Below are 26,325 nucleotides of genomic sequence, written 5' to 3'. Positions count from 1 at the left end.
CTGTACAACAGTTTTTAATTTTGATGAGGTTCAGCTTTTTCTTTTGTTGCTTGTGCTTTTGGCATAATATCCAAGGAGTCGTTGCCAAATCCAATGTCATGAAACTTTTGCATTTTTAAAATTAATTTTACTATTATTTTTTAATTTACATCCAAATTAGTTAGCATATAATTCAACAATGATTTCAGGAGTAGATTCCTTAATGCCCCTTACCCATTCAGCGCATTCCCCTCCCACAACTCCTCCAGTAATCCTCAGTTTGTCTCCATATTTATGAGTCTCTTCTGTTTTGTCCCCCTCCCTGTTTTTATATTATTTTTGTTTCCCTTCCCTTATGTTCATCTGTTTTGTTTCTTAAAGTCCTCATATGAGTGAAGTCATATGATTTTTGTCTTTCTCTGACTAATTTCGCTTAGCATAATACCTTCCAGTTCCATCCACGTAGTTGCAAATGGCAAGATTTCATTCTTTTTGATTGCTGAGTAATACTCCATTGTGTGTATATAAATATATATACATATGTATGTGTATATATATACATATATACATATATATATATATATATGTACACACCACATCTTTATCCATTCATCCATCGATGGACATTTGGGCTCTTTCCATACTTTGGCTATTGTTGATAGTGCTGTTATAAACATGGGGGTGCATGTGTCCCTTCGAAACAGCACATCTGTATCCCTTGGATAAATACCTAGTAGTGCAATTGCTGAATCGTAGGGTAGTTTTATTTTTAGTTTTTTGAGGAACCTCCATACTGTTTTCCAGAGTGGCTGCACCAGCTTGCATTCCCAGAAACTTTTGCATTTTTTTTTAACGTTTATTTATTATTGAAAGACAGAGAGAGAGCGTGAGCAGGTGAGGGGCAGAGAGAGAGGGAAACACAGAATCTGAAGCAGGCTCCAGGCTCTCAGCTCTCAGCACAGAGCCCGACGCAGGGCTTGAACTCACAAACCTCGAGATCATGACCTGAACCGAAGTTGGATGCTTAACCGACTGAGCCACCCAGGCACCCCTGAAACTTTTGCATTTTTAAAAAACACTTATTCATTTTTTGGGAGAGCACAAACAGAGGAGGGGCAGAGAAAGGGGGATAGAGGATCTGAAGTGGGCTCTGCATTGACAAGCTGACAGCAGTGAGCCCGATATTGGGCTTGAACTCATGAACTGTGAGATTGTGACCTGAGCCAAAGTCGGACACTCAACCGACTGAGCCATCCAGGTGCACCTGCATTTTCTTTTAAGAGTTTTGTAGTGTGATGGGGCGCCTGGGTGGCGCAGTCGGTTAAGCCTCCGACTTCAGCCAGGTCACGATCTCGCGGTCCGTGAGTTCGAGCCCCGCGTCAGGCTCTGGGCTGATGGCTCAGAGCCTGGAGCCTGTTTCCGATGCTGTGTCTCCCTCTCTCTCTCTGCCCCTCCCCCGTTCATGCTCTGTTTCTCTCTGTCCCAAAAATAAATAAAAAACGTTGAAAAAAAAATTAAAAAAAAAAAAAAGAGTTTTGTAGTGTGAGTTCTCACATTCAGGTCTTTGATTCATTTGAGCTCATTTTTAAAAAAAGTTTTATTTTTATTTTATTTTTGAGAGAGAGAGAAAGAGTGCAAATGGGGGATGGGCAGAGAGAGAGGGAGAGAGAGAATCCCAAACAGGCTCCACACTCAGCTTGGAGCCTGACTTTGGCTCAATCCCACTAATCATGAGATTATAACCTCAGCTGAAATCAAGAGTCAGACTCTTAACTGATGGAGCCATCTAGGCACCCTGAGCTCATTTTTTTAAGTTTTGTATTTTAATCCAGTACAGTTAACATACAGTGTTATAGGGGTGCCTGGCTGGTTCAGTCTAAAGAGCATGTGACTCTTGATCTTGGGTTGTGAGTTTGAGCCCCATGTTAGGTGTAGAGATTCCCAAAAAAGGCAGGGGGAACCCTTACAGTGTTATGTTAGTTTTAGGTGTACAGTATGGTGATTCAACAAGTCCAACTTTAGAGGCATCTGGGTGACTTGGTCAGTTAAGTGTCAACTCTTAATTTCAGCTCAGGTCACCATCTCACAGACTGTGGGATGGAGCCCCACATCACGCTTCGAGCTGTCAGAGTGGAATCTGTTTGGGATTTTCTCTCTCCCTCTCTCTCTGCCCCTCCCCTGCTTGTTCTCTCTTTCTCTCTCTCTCTCTCTCTCTCAAAATAAATAAGAAATAAACATTTTTTAAAAAGTCCAACTTTATTCTTTTGCGTGTAGATATCCAGTTTTCCCAGCACTATTCTTTTTTTTCTTCTTTTTTTAATTTACATCTAAGTTAGTTAGCGTATAGCACAATAATGATTTCAGGAGTAGATTCCAGTGATTCATCCCCTATGTATAATACCCAGTGCTCATCCCATCAAGTGCCTTTCTTAATGCTCCTTACCCATTTAGCCCACCTCCCCACACACAACCCCTCCAGCAACCCTCAGTTTGTTCTCTGTATTTAAGAGTCTTATGTTTTGTCCCTTTCCTTGTTTTTATGTTATTTTTGCTTCCCTTTCCTTATGTTCATCTGTTTTGTATCTTAAATGCCTCATAGGAGTGAAGTCGTATGATATTTGTCTTTCTCTGACTTAATTTCTCTTAGCATAATACCCTCTAGTTCCATCTATGTAGTTGCAAATGGCAAGATTTCATTCTTTTTGAATGCTGAGTAATACTCCATTGTATATATATACCACATCTTCTTTATCCACTCATCTGTCGATGGACATTTGGGCTCTTTCCATACTGTGGCTATTGTTGATGGCACTGCTGTAAACTTTGGGGTGCATGTGCCCCCCAGCACTATTTCTTTTTTAAAGATTACCTTTCCCCATTGAATACTTTTCGTACCTTTGTTGAAAATCATTTGATCATATATGCAAGAGTTTATTTTTGGGCTCTTGATTCTATTCCATTAGTCTGTATGTCTGTCTGTATGCTAGTACCACACTTTTTTTTTTTTTTTTTTTTGGTTACTATATCTTTGTAATCAGGAAATGTGAAACTTCCAACTTTGTTCTTTTTTCAAGGTTGTTTTGGCTCTAAAGGTCTTTATGAGATACTATGTGATTTTTTTGGATGGGTTATTAAATTTTTGCAAAAAACATTGTTGAGCTTTTGAGAGGGATTGTACTGAATCTATAGATTGCTTTGGATATTATGAACATCTTTTTTTTTTAAATTAAAAACATTTTTTTAATGTTTGTTTATTTTTGACGGGGGTGGGGCAAAGAAAGAGGGGGACAGAAGATCTGAAGTGGGCTCTATGCTGGCAAGCAGGGAGCCTGACATGGGGCTCGAATTCACAAACCATGAGATTATGACCTGAACTGGAGTTGGACACTTGACTGAGCCACCCCGGTGCCTCTAAGTTTAAAAACATTTTTAAGTAATCTCTACACCCAAGGTGGGACTCGAACTCACAACCCTGAGATCAAGAGTCATACATGTTCTACTGACTGAGCCCACCAGGTGCCCATGGATATTATGAGCATCTTAATATTGACTTTTGTTTTTTAATTTTTTTTTTAGCGTTTTATTTATTTTTGAGACAGAGAGAGACAGAGCATGAACGGGGGAGGATCAGAGAGAGAGGGAGACACAGAATCCGAAACGGGCTCCAGGCTCTGAGCTGTCAGCACAGAGCTGGATGTGGGGCTCGAACTCATGGACCGCGAGATCATGACCTGAGCCGAAGTCAGACGCTCAACCGACTGAGCCACCCAGGCGCCCCTTAATATTGACTTTTAATCATAAACAAGGGATGTCTTTCCATTTGTTTGTATATCTTCTTTAACTTCTTTTAGCAACATTTTTTAGTTTCGAGTGTATGAGTCTTTCACTTCCTTGGTTAAATTTGTTCCTGAGTATGTTTATATTATTTTTGGTGTTATTGCAAATGGAATGGTTTTGTTAATTTCCTTTTGAAATTGTTCATTGTTAGTGTGTAGAAATGCAACTGATTTCTGTATGTTGATTTTGTGTCCTACAACTTTGCTGAATTTGCTTATTCTAACAGTTTTTTTGTTGGAACCCTGAGGATTTTCTATATATAAGGTCATTTTTCTCTGAACAGAGAACATTTACTTCTTTCTTTACAATTTGAATGCTTTTTATTTCTCTTTCTTGCCTAATTACTCTGTCTAGAACCTCTAGTACTATGTTGGATAGAAGTGGCAAAAGCAGCCATCCTGTTTTATTCCTGACCTTAGGGGGAAAGCTTTCAATCTTTTATTAATAAGCGAGATCATCTTGATACAATTGAATCTGTTTGTTTTTTCTAAACTGCTCTTATTCCGGGTTTGTAGCCTGGTCAGGGGTGTTTACTAAGGTTTTCCTTTCCCTTTTGGGCCCTGAAATTCAGTATTTAGTTCCCTCCCGTCATAAAACTGCTGAAATCTAGGAGTCCCCAAATGTCTTGAGGGAAAATTGAATAAAGAATGTTAGACAATCTGTTATTCCATTTTTCTGGGATATTGGCCATTTGAATTCTGGCTGCTTTGGTAGTTCTGAATTCCAATTTTTGTGTCTTCAGCCCAGCAAGACTGCTGCAAGCTTTATGGCTCTCCTTTCTTCATTGGCCTCTGTGTTCTGTTTAGGAGTCAGAAAATGCAGCAAGGGAATAAAGGACCTGTGAATATAGAGTTGTTCTTTGTGTGATTCCCATTCAAACACTTAAAAGTTCTTTAATCCCATTTTTATAATTGTTCTGATACCACCTAAGCTGTGATAGCCAGAAGCAGAAGTCTAGATGCATCATTTAAAAATGCGAAACATAACTGGGGCCTGGCTGGCTCAGTTGGTGGAGCATGTGACTCTTGATCTTGGGGTCGTGAGTTCAAGCCCCATATTGGGCTAAGAGCTTGCTTTAAAAAAAAAAAAGGTGAAACAATTCATTATGAGATCTGTAGAAGACGGTATTTCATTCAACTATTTGTTTAAAATATATTTTTAAATGTTTTATTTATTTTGAGCGAGCGAGAGAGAGCGAGCATGAGTGGGGGAGGGGTGGAGAGAGAGAGAGAGAGAGAGAGAGAGAGAGAGAAAGAAAGAAAGAAAGAAAGAATCCCAAGCAGACTCTGTGCTTTCAGCACAGAGCTCCACGCAGGGCTTGATCTCACACCACGAGATCATGATCTGAGCCAAAATCAAGTCAGACACTTGAATGACTAAGCCACCCAGGTGCCCCTCATTCAGCTACTTGTAGGTACAATTATTGGCCTTAATCCGGATACACATTATCATCAGTAAGTATTAAGATGATGGTTTAATGATCTGAAGATTGTTATTAAAGCTTAAAATACTTTGTAAACATTGCATACGAATAATTTTTAAAATGTGAACAATTACAAAACAGTTATAGGTTATCTTCATTAACATGGTGTTTAATATATTATTTTGTTTATTTTTTTAATGACAAAGAAAGTTTATATTTGTTGTCATAAAATCAAACAACATAGAATATAAAATAAACAGTTGGGGTGCCTGAGTGGTTCAGTCGGTTAAGCATCTGACTCGATTTCAGCTCAGGTCATGATGTCATGGTTCATGGGATTGAACCCCAGGTCGGGCCTTGTGCTGACAGTATGGAGCTTGCTTGGGACTCTCTCCCTCTCTCTGCCCCTCCCCTGTGCTCACTTTCTCTTTCTCTCTCAAAATAAAAAAATAAACATTAAAAAAATAATATAAAATAAAATAAAAAGTCCTTTTTTTCCCTCCCTTCATTGTACCACCTACCCTCTAGCCCCAGAAGTAAGCACTGTTAATAATGTCATATGAATTATTTTATACGTGCAAATTTTTCCCTTTAATTTACAGAAGTGAGATTTTGATATACAGGGCTTTAGAACTTGCTTTTTTAAACTAAGGTGATACTCACTTTTTAGGACAATATACATAGATCTGTCTCATAAAAACCTGGTATAAATGTGTCATTTTACAAGCCATTTCTTTCTTTTCTTTTTTAAAGTCGGCTCTACACCCAACGTGCATCTCGAACTCAAGACCCTGAGATAGAGTCACATACTCTCCCACCTGAGCCAGCCAGGAGCCCCCCCAAAGCCATTTCTTAATGCACATTATCCCTCCCCTTTTTGGCTGTTGTAAATGGTAGTGCAAAGGATATCTTGTATACCAGTGAGAATATAGTTATAAATTGTATTACGCATAAAAGTACTTTAAAAATTTTTAACACATATCAAATTATCTGTTGTAGCTATGATTATCAAGTATCCTTCCTAAAAAGTTGTGTCATTTTACATGCCTGTCAAGAATATAGGACTGTTCATATCCTTTTTTAAAAAAATTTTTTTTGGAGTTTATTTATTTATTTTGAGAGAGAAAGAGTGGACAGAGAGGGAGCCAGAATCCCAAACAGGCTCCACACCATCAGCACAGAGCCTGATGCGGGGCTTGAACCCACAAATTCTGAGATCATGACCTGAGCTGAAATTAAGAGCTGGATGCTTAACCAACTGAGCCACCCAGGCATCCCAGGACTGTTCATTTCCTTATATTGCCATTTATCCTGAGTATTGTTATCAATCTATACTGTCACCACACTGGATGTTATTATCAGTCCTTCTATTCTAATCTAAGAAATGAAAAAAATAATATTTTTATTTGAACATTTTATTGTATAAATAAATACAGTATATAAAATGTATGTTCAAGCAATATAAAATTGGACAGAAATACTACAGATTTATAATTGTTACAAAAAGTAAAAGGCCAATAAGTAGATGAAAAAATATTTAACCCTACTACTAACGGGTTCATAAAAAGCAGAACACAGTCTCGTACTCTTCATTAGACATATAAAATGAAGCAACTCTTTAGGAGGATATTTGATAATCATATCTACAGCAGGTAATTTGATATGTGTTAAAAATTTGACACAGTAGGGGTGCCTGGGTGGTTCACGGTTCTCTCTCTCTCTCTCTCAAAAATAAACAAACATTTTTTTTAAATTAATTGAAAAATTTTTAATGTTTATTTTTTAGAGAGTGACAGAATGTGAATGGGGGAGGGGCAGAGAGAGAGAGGGAGACACAGAATCTGAAGCAGGCTCCAGGCTCAGAGCTGTCAGCACAGAGCCCAGCTTGGAGCTTGAACTCAAGAACTGTGAGATCATGATCTGAGCTGAAGTCGGATGCTTAACCAACTGAGACACCCAGGTGCCCCAAGATAAAATCTTAAATTTCTAATTCCTGATCTTATTGGGATATCTAAGTTTATATATGAAACTGTGTTTTGCTTTCTATACAAAATGTATGCATTTTAAAATAAGTAATCTGTAAGTACGATTAGCTCAACTTGGCGTCAGATTGAATATATTCTTGCATTAGAAGGAACAAATTGGGGGTGCCAGCTGAGCCAGCTCAGTTGAAAGAGCATATGACTCAGTCTTGGGATTGTGACTTCAAGTCCCATGTTGGGTGTAGAGATTAAATAATTTTTTTTTTTAAAAAAGGAGGGACAAACGATACTGCTAGTCAACCCTTTTCTTCCTTCTTAGTACAAGTCAGAAATGAGAAACATGACGTTTGGAGTTGTGCACACTTAAATTCTTTCGCTTTCATTTTAGTTGGTTTTGAACGGTAATGGAAAACTCTGATAAGGAGTAGTCCAGGTTCCATAAGGTTATGTACGAATATAAAGTATATCAGTGTATCATAGTTTTAAAATTTACCTTATTTGTATTTAGTGGGTTTTTGACGTTATTTAAACAGCTTTAACGTGATATGGATTGCTTTAGTGGCTGTTGTTTTTAAGAATTTAGATAACTTGTCATTTGATTATAAAAGATACATTGGCTTCCTAAATTAGGTTAGGTTCCCTATAATCTGTAGACCAGGTTAGGGGCCCAGTCACGTGGATCATTTTTCGTAATAATGATCATGTTTAGTAGTAATGATAAAAATACTGGAGAATTCATGGTTTATTGTATGCCAGGCAGAGTGTATTACATATTCATAGAGACAACAGCCTTAGGTACAGAGAGGTCATGTAATGTATGGTAGGTCATAAGACTGGTAATTGATGCAAATCCAGGTAGTTTGGCTTCTAGGGTCTACAGTCTGTTGCTGGTTATTAATTTAACGACACCATATTGTAAGTACTTGTTTGTGTCCATGCTTATTAGAATCTAAGTTCCTTAAGGACCAAGAGCCATGATTCCTTCTTTTTCCTCTGTGGTCTTTGATAGTATCTGATATATAATAGGTAAATATTTAGTAAAATGAAGTAAAATCTAAAGAGATGGAGTGTCATGTTTGTTAGGACTGAATTTCTTAATATGGTATTGACTTTTATGGGTAACAAAATTACATTATATTTGGGATTATTTTGTCATTAACTTTAATTTGTATTTTATTCCCTTTGGGGAATACAGTCAAAATTTTTGCTAATTGTAAAGATTTTGTACTGGGGCACCTGGGTGGCTCATTCAGTTGAGTGTCTGACTCTTGATTTCAGCTCAGGTCATGATCCCAGGGTCAGAGGATTGAGCACCGAATGGGACTTTGCATTGAGTGTGGAGCCTGCTTAAGATTCTCTGAGTGCCCAGGTGGCTCAGTTGGTTGAGCGTCCATCTTTGGCTCATGTCATGACCTTGTGGTCTGTGAGTTTGAGACCCACATCTATCAGCACAGAGCCTGCTTCGGATCCTCTGTCCCCCTCTCTCTACACGTCTCCTGCTTGTGTGCTCTCTCTCTCAAAAATGAATAAACATTTTAAAAATTATTAAAAAAAATAAACATTAAAAAAAAGATTGTCCCTAAAGTTAAAAAGATGATTTTGTATAGTGTTTCATTTTTTTTAAGTTTGTTTGTTTTTGAGAAAGAGCACACGAATGTGAGTGGGGGAAGGCCAGAGAGAGAGGGAGATAATTCCAAGCAAGTTCTGCGCAGACAGCATAGATGTGGGGCTCAAACCCACGAACCATGAAATCATGACGTAGGCTGAAATCGAGAGTCAGATGCTTAACTGACTGAGCCACCCAGGCATCCCCAGTGTTTTAAATATTAAGACAATGAAGAGCATGAAAATTGTAAATTATGTAATTTTTGGATTAAATGGAAAAGAAAAATGGAATCTATAATTTTGTATTTGCTGAGTTCCCCACCCCCAGTTTTAATGAGGTATAATTAGCAAATAAAAATTATATATATATTTATACATAGTTTGATGTTTTATGATACATAACATCATGAAGTAATCATCACAAGCTAATTAGCATATCTGTCACCTCACACAGTTAATTTTCTTCATTTCTTTTTTTTGTGTGTGTGGTGAGAACATTTAAGATTTACCTTCTTACAAATTTCAACTATACAAAACAGTTTTGTACTATAGTCACATTGCTATGTATTAGATCTCCAGAAGTATTCATCTTGCATAGCTGAAACTTTGTACATTGTAATTACTGTCTCCCCATCCCCCTAGCTCTTGGCAACCACCGTTGTACTCTCTGCTTCTGTTTGATTATTTTGAATTCCACATACAAGTAATAATTGCTCAGTACTTGTCTGTTTCTGGCCTGTTTCACTTAGCATAGTGTCCTCCAGGTTCATTCATGTTGTTCTCAAACATGTTCTCAAATGCCAGAATTTCCTTTTTTAAGGCTGAATAATATTCCATTATGTACATACACACATGTGCGCCCCCCCCCCCCCTTGTCTTTATCCATTCATTTAGGGGCAGATACTTAGGTTGTTTCCATATCTTGCTATTGTGAATAATGTTGCAATGAATGTAGGAGATACTGATCTCATTTCCTTTGTGTATACATCTAGAAGTGGGATTGCAAGATCATAAGATAGCTCTATTTTTTATTTTTTAAGTTTTTAAAATTTATTTATTTTGAGAGAGAGCATGTATGCACACATGAGCAGGGGAAGGGCAGAGAGAGAGGGAGAGAGAATCCCAAGCAGGCTCAGCACAGAGCCCAGCTCGGGACTTGATCTCATGAACTGTGACGTCATGACCTGAGCCAAAACCAAAAGTCAGCCACTTAACCAACTGAGCCACCCAGGCCACCCCTATTTTTAATTTTTTGAAGAGCCTTCATAACTTTTCCATAATGGCTGTACCAATTACATTTCTACTGGCATTATACAAGAGTTCTCTTTTTTCCACATCCTGCCATCACCTATTTATTATCTGTGTCTTTTTGATAGTATGTATGCTGTTCTTAAAGGCAAAGCTGGAAGAATTATTCTCCAAATCAGTGCTTCTTAACTTTTTTTTCCCCAAGACATTCATAGAAAATGATAATGTTTTCTTGGTACACTGGAAAGAAGAGTCTTACACAAGGAGTAAGTATCTTATTAAGACACTTACTCTTAATAAGACACTTATTAAGACAGAAGTATCTTATTGTTCAAGCACTATCTGGCGGACCCAAGGGCCAAGGAAATCAGCATCTTGGCAGACTTGTAATTCATATTTGGAGCTGCCACAAAACACTGAAAAACTCTACTGTAAATTGTTTCAACATATTAACATTACAAAGGATCTTAGCTACCAAATCTCATATAACAAAATATCATTTTATTTATATTTTTTTTACATAAGTAATAACTTTATAAATTTACTGTACTTTTTTATAAATAGTTGATCCTTGAACATTGCAGGGTTTAGGGGCACCAACCTCCTGTGCAGTTGAAAATCTGCATATAATTTGGTTCCTCCAAAACTTAAGTACTGGTAGCATACTGTGTCTGGAAGACTCACCAGTAACCTAGAGTTAACACATATTTTGTGTATTATATGTATCATATACTGTATTTCTACAATAAAGTAAGCTAAAGAAAAGAAAATGTTATTAAGAAAACCATAAGGTGGGAATGCATTTTGTTGTAGCCACTGTGTAAAATAGTATATAGAGGTTCCTCAAAAAATTAAAAATATAATTATCATATGATCTGGTAATTCCACTACTGAGTATTTGCCTAAAGAATATGAAAACACTAATTTGAAAGGATATATGCACCCCTATGTTAATTGCAGCATTATTTACAATTGTCAAATTGTGGAAGCAGCCCAAGTAGCCATCAACGGATGAATGGATAAAGATGTAGTGTGTGTGTGTGTGTGTGTGTGTGTGTGTGTGTGTGTGTGTGTGTGCGTGCGCGCGCCCGTGCGCGCAGTGGAATATTACTCAGTCATAAAAACTGAAATCTTGCTATTGACAACAACATGGATGGAGCTGGAGAGCATTATGCTAAGAGAAATAAGTCAGAGAAGGACAAAACCCATATGATTTTACTCTTATATGGAATTTAAGAAATGAAACAAAGGGGGAAAAAAGAAATTAAGAAACAAACTCATACTCTTTTTATTGAGAGAGAAAGGGGGCAAGGGAGCAAGGGGCAGAGAAAGAGGTAAAGAGAAGTGGGGCTCACCTGAAGCGGGGCTCATGCTCACCCAGGTGCCCCAAGAAACAGACTCTTAACTGTAGAGAACTAATTGATGGCTACAGGGCAGGGGGCGGGGGGAACAGGTGAAGGGGACGAAGAACACACTTGTCTTGATGAGCACCGAGAATGTGTAGAATTGCTGAACATCTATATTGTACACCTGAAACTAATATAACAGTGTATGTTAACTGTACTGGAATTAAAATACAATTTTAAAAATTGAAAATAAAAAAAGAAAACCATAAAGGAGAGAAAGTACATTTACAGTACTGTATTTATTAAAAAAATCCATGTAGAAGTTAACCTGCACAGTTCAAACTCGTGTTGCTCAGGGTCAACCGTATTTTATTTCCTCATGACTTTTCTCTTTTCCCCTTCAGTCCCCAAGTCTTTTCAGTTTTATTAGTCTAAGAACCAACTTTTGTGTTATTTATTTATTCGTTTGTTTGTTTGTTTGTTTATTTATTTATTTATTTATTTATTTAGAGAACAAGCTGGGGAAGGGCAGAGGAGGGGGCGGACAGAGGATCTAAAGTGGGCTATGTGCTGACAGCAGAGAGCCTGATGCGGGGCCTGAACTCACAAACCGTGAGATCATGACCTGAGCTGAAGTCGGGTTCTTAACTGATTGAGCCACCCAGCCAACTTTTTATTTTAAGTCCTCAATTGCATGTTTATTTTCTGTTTCCTTAACTTTTGCTCTTTATTATTTCCTTCTCCTTTCTTCAAGTTTGTTTTGCAATTTTTTTTTTTAAACTTTTTGATATGGTTGCTTGGCTTATTAGTTGCTTTTATTGTAGTACATTCATTTAAAGCTAAAAAGTTTCCTTCTAAAAATATACCACTTTTAGGTGCATCCCACACTTTTTTTTAGTTTGTTTTGGGGAAAATTCTCCAGGCAGTGACTGTGGTTTAATGCAGCTGCAGCTCCTCCTGCCTTCTCCTCTTTTTTTCTTTATTTTTTTTTAAATACAGCTTTATAAGGTTTATGTAATATTGGACATGTAATAAACCGTGTGTACTAAAATGTATAATTTGGGGGCACCTTGGTGGGTCTGTCGGTTGAGTGTCTGACTCTTGATTTCAGCTCTGGTCATGATCTTACAGTTGTGAGATCCAGCCCCCTGTTGGGCTCTGCACTGGGTGTGGAGCCTGCTGAAGATTCTCTCTCTCCCTCTGCCCCTTCCCTGTTCACTGACTCGTGCTCTCTCTCTCTCTTAAAATAAATAAATAAAATGTATAACTTGATACTTTTTGACCAATGGATACAACCAAGATAACATATCCATCACCCCTGCAGTGTTTCCTCATGCCCCTTTGTGATCCATTCTTCCCCTTCTCTCCCCATCTCCAGGCAACCACTGATCTGCTTCCACGTTTTTTTGACATACAGTGTCTTTATCATTCAGTTCAAAATACTTTCTGATTCATGGAATATTTAGATGTACCTGGAGCTTTTCTAGTAATTGTATTAGGGTCAAGTAACACACTATTGGCATATCTGGGGGATAGTATAGGTTGGTTTGGTTCCAGGCCCCTGAAATAAAGTAAATCATCATGGTATAGTGAATCAAATGAGTTTTTTTTTTAATTTTCCAGTGCATATAAAAGTTATGTTTACACTATGCTATAGTCTGTTAAGTGTGCAGTAGCATTATGTGGTTAAAAAAACCCAAACAATGTATATACCTTAACTTAAAAATACTTCATTGCTAAAAAATGGTAATCATTATCAGAGCTTTTAGCAAATCGCAATTTTTTTTTTTTTGCTGATGGAGAGTCTTGCTTTGATGTTGATAGATGCTGACTGATCTAAAGATTGAGGTGGCTGTGGCATTTTCTTTTTTATTTATTTAACGTTTATTTTTGAGAGAGAGAATGCGAGCAGAGGAGGGGCAGAGAGATGGGGGAGATAGAATCCCAAGTGGGCTCCATGGAGCCCGATTTGGGGCTCAATCTCACAAACCGTGAGATCATGACCTGAGCCAAAACCAAGAGTCTAGTGCTTAACTGACTGAGCTAGCCATCCAGATGCCCCTGTAGCATTTCCTTAAAATAAGACAACAATGAAGTTTGCTGCATTGGTTGACTCTTCCTTTCTTGAATGCTTTCTTTGTAGCATGTGATACTGTTTGATAGCATTTTACCCACAGTAGAACTTCTTTCAAAATTGGAATCAGTCCTCTCAAATCCTATTGTTGCTTTATCAGTGAAGTTTATGTAATATTCCAGATTGCTCTTGTCATTTCAACAGTTTTCAAAGTATCTTCACCAAGAGTTGATTCCATCTCAAGAAACCACTTTCTTTGCTTACCCATAGGAAGCAACTCCTCATCAGGGCACCTGGGTGGCTCAGTCCGTTAAGCATCTAACCTCAGCTCAGGTCATGATCTCACGGTTCATGGGTTCGAGTCCTGTGTCAGGCTCTGTGCTGCCAGCTCAGAGCCTGGAGCCTGCTTCGGGTTCTGTGTCCTTCTTCTCTCTCTGTGCCCCTCCCCGACTTGTGTTCTGTCTCTTTCCCTCTCGAAAACAAACAAACATTAAAATATTTTTTTTTTAAAAGGAGCCACTTCTCATCCATTCAGGCTTCACTATGAGATTGCAGCAGTTTACTCACACCTTCAGGCTCCATTTCTAGTTATTTTGCTATTTCCATCACATCTGCATTCTGAGTGTACTCAACATTTATTGATTAGGTTAGTGGTCTTACATAGGTGCAGTTTGTGGCACCCCAAAACAATTATAATAGTTACATCAGAGATCACCATAACATATACAAGTTTGAAATATTTTAGGACTTATCAAAATGTGACACAGAGACATAAAGTAAGCAAATGCTTTGGGGGGAAAATGGGGCCAATAGACTTGTTCTACACAGGGTTGTCACAGACAGACCTTCAATTTGTAAGCAAAGCATGATATCTGTGAAGGACAATAAAATGACGTATGCCTATATGATTTTACTTCTTTGGACTTTAAGACTTGCTCTTGCTTTATGGACCAAGATTTGGTCACTTCTAAAATGTTCGTGGGTGCTTGAAAAGAGTGTGGTTTTGTTATTGTTGGATGCACTGTTTTATATATGTCTTAACCAAATCAAGTTTGTTAATTTTGTTTAAAATCTTCATTTTTACTGATTTTTCCCTGCTTATTTTATGAATTATTGGTTGGTGTTTGTCACGATTTTTCTTATTCTTTACCTTTAACCTTTCTGAATGATTGTGTTTTAGGTATACCTCATGTAAACAGCTCATTGTACTTTTTTTTCTTTGATTTACAATCTGAAAACCTTTGTCTTCTAAATAAAGCTGCTAATCCATTTATATTTAATGTAATTACTGTTATTTTTCTTTAAATCTACCATATTTTTTTTTTAATTTTTTTTTCAACGTTTATTTATTTTTTGGGGGACAGAGAGAGACAGAGCATGAACGGGGGAGGGGCAGAGAGAGAGGGAGACACAGAATCGGAAACAGGCTCTGGGCTCTGAGCCATCAGCCCAGAGCCTGACGCGGGGCTCGAACTCACGGACCGCGAGATCGTGACCTGGCTGAAGTCGGACGCCTAACCGACCGCGCCACCCAGGCGCCCCTAAATCTACCATATTTTATGTGTTTGTCATATTCTTTTAATTAGAAAGGTCCTAAAAGTAATGCTTGTTTTTTGGATGTATGTCAGTACCCCTGGAATTACAACAGCCATCCCTAACTAAAAAAATCCAGTGGTAATTGATCATTTCACCCTTCTTCTGGACACTACACAAGGATCTTAGGAGCACTTAATCTCCATGTATCTCCATCTGACTTACATGGTATCATTGTGGTATAGTTTAATTTTCCTCTCTCTCTCCATTTTTAAAAAAATTTTAAGTCGTAAGATATTATTTTGTTATATATAGTATAATATTTCTTTAGCTTTACCAAAATATTTGTTGTTTTGTTGTTCATCCTAGCAATCCTTTTAGAATCATTCTTTTTTGTTTGAAGAATACCTTTTACAACATTTAGTATGGGTCTGTTGATGGCAAAGTGTCTGATTTTGCTTCTTTGAGCATATCTTTGCTTTATTTTTTTAGCCTTTATTTTAAATTCCTACCTTATTGGGGCACCTGGATGTCTCAGTTGGTTAAGCCTCCAACTCTTGATCTTGGCTCAGGACATGATCTCATGGTTCCTGGGATTGAGCCCCAAGTTGAGATCTGTGCTGGCAGCATGGACCCTGCTTGGGATTCTCTCTCTGTCCCTTTTTCTCTGCCCCTCCCCTGCTTGCTCTCTCTCTCTTTCAAATAAATAAAACATTAAAAAAATAAATTCCTACTTTATTGAAGTATAATTCACATGCAATAATATGTTAATTTTAAGATATTATTAACACTTAATTTTTAGTGTTCATCTTGCATTTTGGTGAGTTTTGACAGATGTGTATTACCAGTGTTATAATATTCATTTTTTATTTTTTTTAAAATTTTTCTTTTTCCCAACGTTTATTTATTTTTGGGACAGAGAGAGACAGAGCATGAACGGGGGAGGGGCAGAGAGAGAGGGAGACACAGAATCGGAAACAGGCTCCAGGCTCCGAGCCATCAGCCCAGAGCCTGGCGCGGGGCTCGAACTCACGGACCGCGAGATCGTGACCCGGCTGAAGTCGGACGCTTAACCGACTGCGCCACCCAGGCGCCCCTAATATTCATTTTTTAAAACAAAATTAAAAAAAAATTTTTTTTTTACATTTATTTTTTGAGAAACAGTGAGACAAAGCATGAGCGGGGGAGGGGCACAGAGAGAAGGAGACAGAATCTGAAGTAGGCTCCAGGCTCTGAGCAAGCAGTCAGCACGGAGCCTGATGTGGGGCTCGAATCCATGAACTGTGAGATCATGACTTGAGCCGAAGTCAGACGCTCAACTGACTGAGCCACTCAGGCGCCCCTTAAAACAAAATTTTAAATACATGGGGCACCTGGGCGGCCCAGCCAGTTAAGCGTCTGACTTGGTTTCAGCTCAGGTCATGATCTCATCCATGGCTCATGGGTTTGAGTTCCACTTTGGGCTCTGCACTGAAAGTGAGGGGTCTGCTTGGGATCCTGTTTCTTCCTCTCTCTCCCCCTCCCCCACCTCAAAAATTTAAATAAATAAATAAAAATTTAAGTAAAATCTACTTCCAATGTAGGGCTCAAACACATGACCCCGAGAGTTGCATGTTCTACCAACTAAACAAGCCAGGTGCCCCATAATATTCCTTTTTTTGTTTTTTAATTTTAGAGAGAGAGAGAGAGAGATCTTGAGCAGAGGACGGGGGCAGAGGGCGAGAGAGAGAATCCCAAACAGGCTTCATGCTCAATGTGAGCCTGACATGGGGCTTGATCCCACAATCCTGGGATCATGACCTGAGTTGAAATCAGAGTTGGATGCTCCACTGACTGAGCCACCCAAGCGTCACCCCCCACCTTCATAGCATTCATTTTTGAAGAATTACTTTTCCTTGCCGTAAAATTCTAGATTGGCAGTTATTTTCTTTCAGTACATTGGCTATTTTATTCCACTGTCTTCCTCCTTCCATTGTTACCCTTACAAAGTCAGTTCTAGGCTATTATTTTTTTGACAACAGCGCTCCCCTCACACTCTCTGAGTTCTTGGTTCCATGTTCTCTGTAGGTTCCCCTGTAATTCCTCCAGAATGGTGTGTTTTTTTTTTTTTTTCCCAGTGCAAAACCATTTTGGTTTTTATGAAAAAACAAGGTATGTTGCAAGTAGCAGGTGGCTATTGGAAGCGTCTGTTGAACTTTGAATTCTTTTTCATTGCACCATGAACTGCTTTCTGAAACCACAAAAACACTATGGTCGATAGGTTGCCATCTGAATAAACAAAACAAAACCTAATCACATTTGATTTAGTATTGAACTATATAGGCATATGTGGGTTATCTAGAGTTATGTGGATTAGGTTGCCTAATTAGGTTACATACAGATGTGGCTTGGAAGAAATGATATTCTGAGTTCCAAATAGACCATTAATTTATTTTTATTTTTTAAAGTTTTTATCTAAATTCCAGTTAGTTAACATACAGTATAATATTAGTTTTAGGTATAGAATTTAGTTTTACATACAATGCCTAGTGCTCATCAGAACAAGTGCCCTCCATACTCCCCATCACCTATTTAACCCATCCCCTATAGTAACTATCAGTTTTTTCTCTATAGTTAAGAGTCTGTTTCTTGGTTTCCCTCTCTTTTTTTCCTCCCACTGTGTTTTAAATTCCACATATGAGTATTTGTCTTTCTCTGACTGACTTATTTCACTTAACATAATCCTGTCTAGCTCCATCCACATTGATGCAAATAGCAAGATTTCATTCTTTTTTATGGTTGAGTAGTATTCCATAGTGTGTGTGTGTGTGTGTGTGTGTGTGTGTGTGTGTGTGTGTGTGAGAGAGAGAGAGAGAGAGAGAGAGAGAGAAGACAGACAGACAGACAGACAGACAGATGTGTGTATACCCCACATCTTTGTCCATTCATCAGTCAATGGACAGACATTTGGACTCTTTCCATACTTTGGCTCTTGTTGGTAATGCTGCTGTAAACATCAGGGTGCATGTATCCCTTCAAATTAGTATTTTTGTATCCTTTGGGTAAATACCTCCCTAGTGCAATTGCTGGGTCATAGGGTAGTTCTATTTTTAACTTTTTGAGGAACTGTGGTACTGTTTTCCAGACTGGCTGCACCAGTTTGCGTTCCCACCAACAATGTAAGAGGATTCCCCTTTCTCTGCATCCTTGCCAACACCTGTTGTTTCTTGTGTTGTTAATTTTAGCCATTTTGATTAGTGTGAAATGATACCTCATTGTAGTTCTGATTTGTATTTCCCTGATGATGAGTGATGTTGAGCATCTTTTCATGTGTCTCTTGGCCATCTGCATGTCTTGTTTTGGAAAATGTCTCCAAATGACCATTTATAAAGGAACTTTTGAAGTACAGTTGAATTGGAACTTCTGTTACTGGCATTTTTAGAAGATTGTATATTTGTATCTCAGTATAATACGAGAACAGAATCCACTCGAAGCTTGTGTAGATGATGTAAGCTATAACAATTTTGGCTGACTTTATGTATTTTTTTTTTTTCTATTTCAATCATTTTAAAAATGTGGCTTTCTGAGTATACTCTCTTGTATTTCTCTCTTTGTACTTCCTTTCCTGTGATTAAATTTCATCATGTTTAAACATAAAGAGGAAAAAAGTGTTGCATGGTTCAACTAATGTTTTACCTTTTAGTGCATGATGTTCATGCTCAAATATTAATATAGGAAGAGTTTTTTGATGCAGACAGAGAGGGCATATATAGAGGGCTAACATGAAAAAGTTAAATGGAGTGGAGAAGAGATGCTTTTGTCCTAAACTTAATACTTATTGCTTCTGCTGAATTTTCCTGGTGAAACACCAACTTTAGTTAATTGAAAACTTAAAATTTTTTTCATGTTTATTATTTTTGAGAGAGAGCATGTGCAAGTGGGGGAAGGGCAGAGAGAGAGAGAGAGAGAGAGAGACACAGAATCTGAAGCAGGCTCCAGGCTCTGAGTTGTCAGCACAGAGCCCAATGCATGGCTTGAACTTGCGAACTGTGAGATCATGACCTGAGCTGAAGTCAGATGAGCCACCCAGGCGCCCCAGAAACTTACTTTTTAATACAAAAGTAGTATTTCATGAAAAACTGAACTTTGCTTATTTTGGGGCTTGTTATAAATCAGTACATAAAGCTTCCTCATTTTTTAATGGTTAATTAGTATTCCGTGAAATGAATTTATCATAATTCATTAAGCCAGTCCACTGCTGATGGATATTTAAATGGAATTCTATGCTGCAGTGAATAGTATTGTATATATCACACATCATTTTGCATATATGAGAAGGTATTTGGGATAAATTCCTGGAAGTTGAATTATTGGTTCAGAAGGTATATATATTTGTAATGTTGATTGATATTGTCAAATTGCACTTTATAGAGACTATACTAATATCCAGAAACTTGTTAATCAAACACTCTATTCAGTACCGTATCATCTCAAATTTTTTTTTTTTAATTTTTTTTTCAACGTTTTTTACTTATTTTTGGGACAGAGAGAGGCAGAGCATGAACGGGGGAGGGGCAGAGAGAGAGGGAGACACAGAATCGGAAACAGGCTCCAGGCTCCGAGCCATCAGCCCAGAGCCTGATGCGGGGCTCGAACTCACGGACAGCGAGATCGTGACCTGGCTGAAGTCGGACGCTTAACCGACTGCGCCACCCAGGCGCCCCTCAAATTTTTTTATCTTTGGTAATCTGATAGGTAAAAGGTAATCTTATAATACCTTTACTTTGTATTTCTTTATATTATCAAATTAAGAATCTGTGTATTTTAAAAACCATTCATATTTGGGGCACCTGGGTGGCTCAGTCAGTTAAGCATCCAACTCTTGATTTCAACTCAGGTCATGATTTCATGGTCATGTATCAGGCTCTGCAGTGACTGCATGGAGCCTGTTTGGGAGCCTCTCTCTCTCACTCTCTCTGCCCTCCCCTGCTCATGCTTTCTCTCTATCTCAAAATAAATAAACAATTAAAACAATTCTTGTTTGAATTTTCTGTGATGTGCCTGTTCATATCATTGCCCATTTTTAATCGGATGCTGTCCTTTTTTACTGATTTTTTAAAAAAATCAATACTAAATCTAAGGGAGAGTAACCCTTTTTCTATCAGTGAGAGAGAGAGAGAGAGAGTGTGTGTGTGAGTCAGGAAGAGGGGCAAAAGGAGAGGAAGAGAGAATTCCAAGCAGGCTTCATGCTCAGTGCGGAGCCCAATGTGGGGCTTGATCCCACAACCATGAGATCATGACCTGAGCTGAAACCAAGAGTTGGCCCCTTAACCAACTGAGCCACCCAGGTGCCCCTATGACTTCTAGATTTTAAGGCATGTTTAGAAAGGTTTTTCCAGGCATTGGTTATTTGTAAAAGGCAGTATTTTTATAGTTCTGGTTTTAAACATAAGTCTTTCTTCCACTTGGAATTTATTTTCATATTAGATATAAGGTATGAATCCAACTTAAATTTTTTTTTTAATTTTTTTTTTCAACGTTTATTTATTTTTGGGACAGAGAGAGACAGAGCATGAACGGGCGAGGGGCAGAGAGAGAGGGAGACACAGAATCAGAAACAGGCTCCAGGCTCTGAGCCATCAGCCCAGAGCCCGACGCGGGGCTCGAACTCACGGACCGCGAGATCGTGACCTGGCTGAAGTCGGACGCTTAACCGACTGCGCCACTCAGGCACCCCTCCAACTTAAATTTTTGCCACAACATCTTTTATGGAATAATCCATCTTTTCCCTCATATTCAAAATGCCACCTTTATTGTATGTTAAATCATATGTATTTGATTCTCCTTTTTACTTTTTGAATTTTCTGTATTGCTAAGTGTAGTTCCATACTCACAATTATTGTAATTTTGTAATATGTTTTAATAGCTATATAACAGGTCCTCTCATTACATTCCTTGTTCTGAATTCATCGAGTTTCTTATTTATTTTTACATATGAATATCAGTGTCAGATTGTCCCATTAAAAAAGAAAAACTATTGGTATTTTTATTGGGATCATATGATATGTAACCTAAAGACAATAACAATGAGATTTATCCCTAAGATTATTATTTACCTTTCCATTGTTTGTCTTTTGTGTCTCTGAGTAGTGTTTGAAATTATCTTCATAAAGATTTTACACATTTCGGGTGCCTGGGTGGCTCATTTGTTAAGCATCTGACTTTGGCTCAGGTCATGATCTCACGGTTCATGAGTTCGAGTCCCACTTCAGGTGAGCACAAGCCCCATTTCAGGTGAGCTGCATTTCTGTCTCTCCCTCTCTCTCCCTCTCTCTCTCTCTCTCTCTCTCTCCCTCTCTCCCTCTCTCTCCCTCTCTCTCCCTCTCTCTCCCTCTCCCTCTCTCTCCCTCTCTCTCCCTCTCTCTCCCTCTCTCTCCCTCTCCCTCTCTCTCCCTCTCCCTCTCTCTCCCTCTCCCTCTCTCTCCCTCTCCCTCTCTCTCTCTCTCCCTCTCCCTCTCTCTCCCTCTCCCTCTCCCTCCCTCCCACCCCCACCTGCCCTTCGCTCACTTGCACCCCCCCCAAGGAAAAAAAAAGATTTTACACATTTCTTACCATATGTATTCCTAGGTGTTTTATACTTCTTGTTGCTATTATGAATGAAGTCTTTTGTTATATCTTCTAGTTATGGCTCTTGATTTCTCTGTGTTAATTTTTTTTTTTAATGTAAACTCTGTGCCCAATGTGGGGCTTGAATTCATGACTCTGAGATCAAGAGTCACATGCTCTACTGACTGAGTCAGCCAGGCACCTCCACTCTGTGTTAATTTTGTATCTTGTTTTACCTTACTGAATTTTTTAAATCATTTTTCACTTGATTCTCTTGGATTTTCCTGAAATACAGTCTCATAACTGATACAGCTTTATCTATACTTACTAAGTTTTTACCAAGAGTGGCTGATGAACGTTTAATCATGTTTTCAGCATCTATAGGGTAAACTATTTTTTTCTCTTAATCTGTTTTTACTGAACTAGTTTAGTTGTGTTTAAAGCAACTATAAGAAATGTTTTGGGGGCGCCTGGGTGGCGCAGTCGGTTGGGCGTCCGACTTCAGCCAGGTCACGATCTCGCGGTCCGTGAGTTCGAGCCCCGCGTCGGGCTCTGGGCTGATGGCTCAGAGCCTGGAGCCTGTTTCTGATTCTGTGTCTCCCTCTCTCTCTGCCCCTCGCCCGTTCATGCTCTGTCTCTCTCTGTCCCAGAAATAAATAAAAAAAAACGTTGAAAAAAAAAAGAAATGTTTTGGAGTTAGGATAGATGACACCCATCTGTTTTTAGTATGACTTGCGTTTCCTTAAATTTTTTAAATCTTTTATCGTGAAAAATATTGTGTACCTCAAAAAAGTGCCTATGGCAATTGTACAGCTTAGTACTATAATCCTAAAGACCTATTACCATGCCCCTTTCTGATCACATCCCATCTTACCTTACTTTGACTTTCAAAGTAATGATTTTCTTCTTTTGCTTTATAGTGTGACAACATAAGTACACATTCATGAATAATATAGCTTAGTTTACATTTTTGTACTTTATATAAATGGAATCACACAGTAAAATACTGTATGGCTTCTTTTGCTCAAATATTAAGTTTTTAAGATTTGCCCATGTTGTATACAGCTGGAGTTTATTCTTTTTTTTTTTTAATTTTATTTTTTATTTTTATTTATTTATTTATTTATTTTTTATTTTTTAAAATTTACATCCAAATTAGTTACCATATAGTTCAACAATGATTTCAGGAGTAGATTCCTTAATGCCCCTTACCCATTTAGCCCATCCCCCCTCCCACAACCCCTCCAGTAACCCTCAGTTCTCCATATTTATGAGTCTCTTCTGTTTTGTCCCCCTCCCTGTTTTTATATTATTTTTGTTTCCCTTCCCTTATATTCATCTGTTTTGTCTCTTAAAGTCCTCATATGAGTGAAGTCATATGATTTTTGTCTTTCTCTGACTGACTAATTTCACTTAGCATAATACCTTTCAGTTCCATCCATGTAGTTGCAAATGGCAAGATTTCATTCTTTTTGATTGCCGAGTAATATTCCATTGTGTGTGTGTATATGTATATATATATATATATATACACATATATATATGTGTGTGTGTGTATGTGTGTACACATATACACATACACACACACACACACACCACATTTTCTTTATCCATTCATCCATCGATGGACATTTGGGCTCTTTCCATACTTTAGCTATTGTTGATAGTGCTGCTATAAACATGGGGGTGCATGTGTCCCTTCGAAACAGCACACCTATATCCCGTGGATAAATGCCTAGTAGTGCAATTGCTGGGTCATAGGGTAGTTCTATTTTTAGTTTTTTGAGGAACCTCCGTACTGTTTTCCAGAGTGGCTGCACCAGCTTGCATTCCCATGGAGTTTATTCTTTTTTGTCACTACCCTGCATTCCATTATAGAAACATACCAAAATAGGGGCGCCTGGGTGGCGCAGTCGGTTAAGCGTCCGACTTCAGCCAGGTCACGATCTCGCGGTCCGTGGGTTCGAGCCCCGCGTCAGGCTCTGGGCTGATGGCTCAGAGCCTGGAGCCTGTTTCCGATTCTGTGTCTCCCTCTCTCTCTGCCCCTCCCCCGTTCATGCTCTGTCTCTCTCTGTCCCAAAAATAAATAAACGTTGAAAAAAAAAAATTAAAAAAAAAAAAAAAGAAACATACCAAAATATATTTATCCTTTCTTCCATTGGTGGACATTGATGGACATCTGGATTGTTTTAGTTTGAGGCTATTGGGAACAATGTGGCTACATACTTTTTTTTTTTTTTAAATGTTTATTTATTTTAGAGAGCAAGCTGGGGAGGGACAGAGAGAGAGACGGAGACAGAAGATCTGAAGCAGTCTCCACGCTGTCAGTGCAGAAATGGATGTGGGGTTCGAACTCACAAATCGATCATGACCTGAGCTGAAGTCGGACATTTAACCGACTGAGCCACCCAGATGCCCTGCTATGTATTTTCTTAATGTTCAGCCTGGTGCACATAGGCATACTTTGCCATCAAGTATATGCCTTGGAGTGGAGTTTCTGTGCTATAGGGTGTAATTGTTTTCAAGGTATGTCAGTTACATTACCTCCAAGAGTGAGTTCCAGCTGCTCCACGGTCTTCGGTCTTTTTTTTTTTTTTTTTTTTTTTTTTTTCAAGTTTATTTAGTTAAGTAATCTCTACACATAACGTGGAGCTAGAACTCATGACCCTCACGAATTCACTGCTGCATGCTCTTCTATTCGGCCAGCCAGGCACCCCAGCTGCTTCACATTCTTACTAACACTTGGTGTTTTTAGACTTCTTGCTGTTAGCTAATCTGGTAGGTATGTAATGGTATCTGACTGAGGATTTAATTTTCATTTCCTGATTTTAATGAAGTTGGTTACCTTATTGTATATATATTGGGCATACATATTTCCTTTATTGTGTCAAAGTATTTTGCCTATTTTTATTCTGAGTTCTATGTCTTTTTCTTGGAATTTAAAGGAGTTCTTTTTATGTTCTGGATGTAAGTTCTTTGCCACTTATGTGTCACAAATATCTTCTGCATCTTAAGTTTAATTTTTTTAATTTTTTTATTTTTTATTTATTTATTTTTTTTGAGAGAGAGAGAGAGAGAGAGCAGGGGAGGGGCAGAGAGAGAGGGAGAGAGTGAATCCCAAACAAGCTCCATGCTGTCAGTGCAGAGCCCAATGCGGGGTTTGAACTCATGAACCGTGTAATCATAACCTGAGCCAAAATCAAGAGTCAGGTACTTAACTGACTGAGCCACCCAGATGCCCCTCCCTGCATCTTAACTTTCTTAATGGTGCCTCTTAATGTACAGAAATTCTTATTTCATGAGAAATACAATTTATCATTTTTTTCTTTTTAAAAACTTTTTGAAATATTTTATTTTTAAATAATCTGTATACCCAGTGTGGGATTCGAACTCACAATCCTGAGATCAAGAGTCGCATGCTCTACTGACTGAGCCAGTCAGGCACCACCCCCCTCCCCTTTTCTTTTTCTTTGTGACTATTGCTTTTTGTCTTAAAAAAAAAACAAAACTTTCTCGATTCTAATATCATGAAGATATCATCCATATTACCTTTTTATTTTTTATTTAAAAAAAATTTGTTTTAACGTGTATTTACTTTTGAGACAGAGAGAGACAGAGCATGAACGGGGGAGGGTCAAAGAGAGAGAGGGAGACAGAGAATCTGAAACAGGCTCCAGGCTCTGAGCTGTCAGCACAGAGCCTGACACGGGGCTCGAACTCACGAGCCGTGAGATCATGACCTGAGCCGAAGTCGGACGCTTAACCGACTGAGCCACCCAGGCGCCCCCATATTACCTTTTTAAAAAAATATTTATTTATTTTGAGAGAGAGCACGCAAGCGAGCAGGGGAGGTGCAGAGAGAGGGAGAGAGAGCAAATCCCAAGCAGGCTTTGCACTGACAGTGCAGAGCTGGATGCAGGTCTTGAACCCAAAACTGAGATCATGACCTGATCCAAAACCGAGAGTCGGATACTTAACCAACTGAGCCACCTAGGTGCCCCTATTATCTTTTTTTTTTAAGTTTACTTATTTATTTTTAGAGAGAGTGAGAGCATGAGCATGAGCAGGAGAGGGGCAGAGAGATGAGGAGACAGAATCGCAAGCTCTGTGCTGTCAGTGCAGAGCCCCATGGGGCTCAATCACACAAACTGAGATCATGACCTGAGCCAAAACCAAGAGTCGGATGGTCAGTGGACTGAGCCACCCAAGTGCCCCCATCCATATTACCTTTGAAAAGCTTTGTTTTGATTTATATAATGTACTTCTTAAGGTATGGTATGAGTCCAGGTCCAGCTTGGTTTCTAACCCCCAAAGGGAATTGTGCCTTAGTACTTACTAGACTACTCAGTACTTACTAGACTTACTTACTAGAACATTATCCTTTCCCCACTGCTTTGTAGTGCTCCATTTGGTAGTTCATGTAATTGATACTTCTAGTATCTGTTGATTAAGATTTTGGTCAACCTTTTGTGAGGTTAGTGCTATGTTAAAATAGACTTGATTTTTTATTTTTTAATTTAATTTTGTTTAATTCCGGTATAGTTAACATACAGTATTATGTTAATTTTAGGTGTACAGTATAGTGATTCAACAATTCTGTACATTACTCGGTGTTCATCCTGATAAGTGTACTCTTTAATCTCCCATTACCTGTTTCACCCATCCCCCTCACCCACCTCCCCTCTGGTTTGTTCAGTTTGTTCTCTGTCGTTA

The 26,325-nt window shown here is 38.5% G+C and overlaps 1 protein-coding gene and 1 long non-coding RNA gene across 2 annotated transcripts in view; both read left to right on the top strand.

Annotated features, from left to right (window-relative positions):
- NPEPPS (aminopeptidase puromycin sensitive) overlaps positions 1 to 26,325 on the top strand; it is a 96,274-nt gene that overhangs the window by 22,778 nt on the left and 47,171 nt on the right. The gene's annotated exons all lie outside the window — the stretch shown is intronic.
- On the top strand, positions 10,393 to 14,767 carry LOC147574324 (uncharacterized). The gene is made up of 2 exons (XR_015244112.1): positions 10,393 to 11,138; positions 11,175 to 14,767. It is a non-coding gene; the product is annotated as an uncharacterized LOC147574324 (long non-coding RNA).

This window comes from Puma concolor, chromosome E1 (genome assembly GCF_028749965.1).
Source record: "Puma concolor isolate L17-30 chromosome E1, mPumCon1.1.hap2, whole genome shotgun sequence".
In the NCBI taxonomy this organism is placed as follows: Eukaryota; Metazoa; Chordata; class Mammalia; order Carnivora; family Felidae; genus Puma; species Puma concolor.
This window is presented reverse-complemented; position numbering and strand designations above follow the sequence as displayed.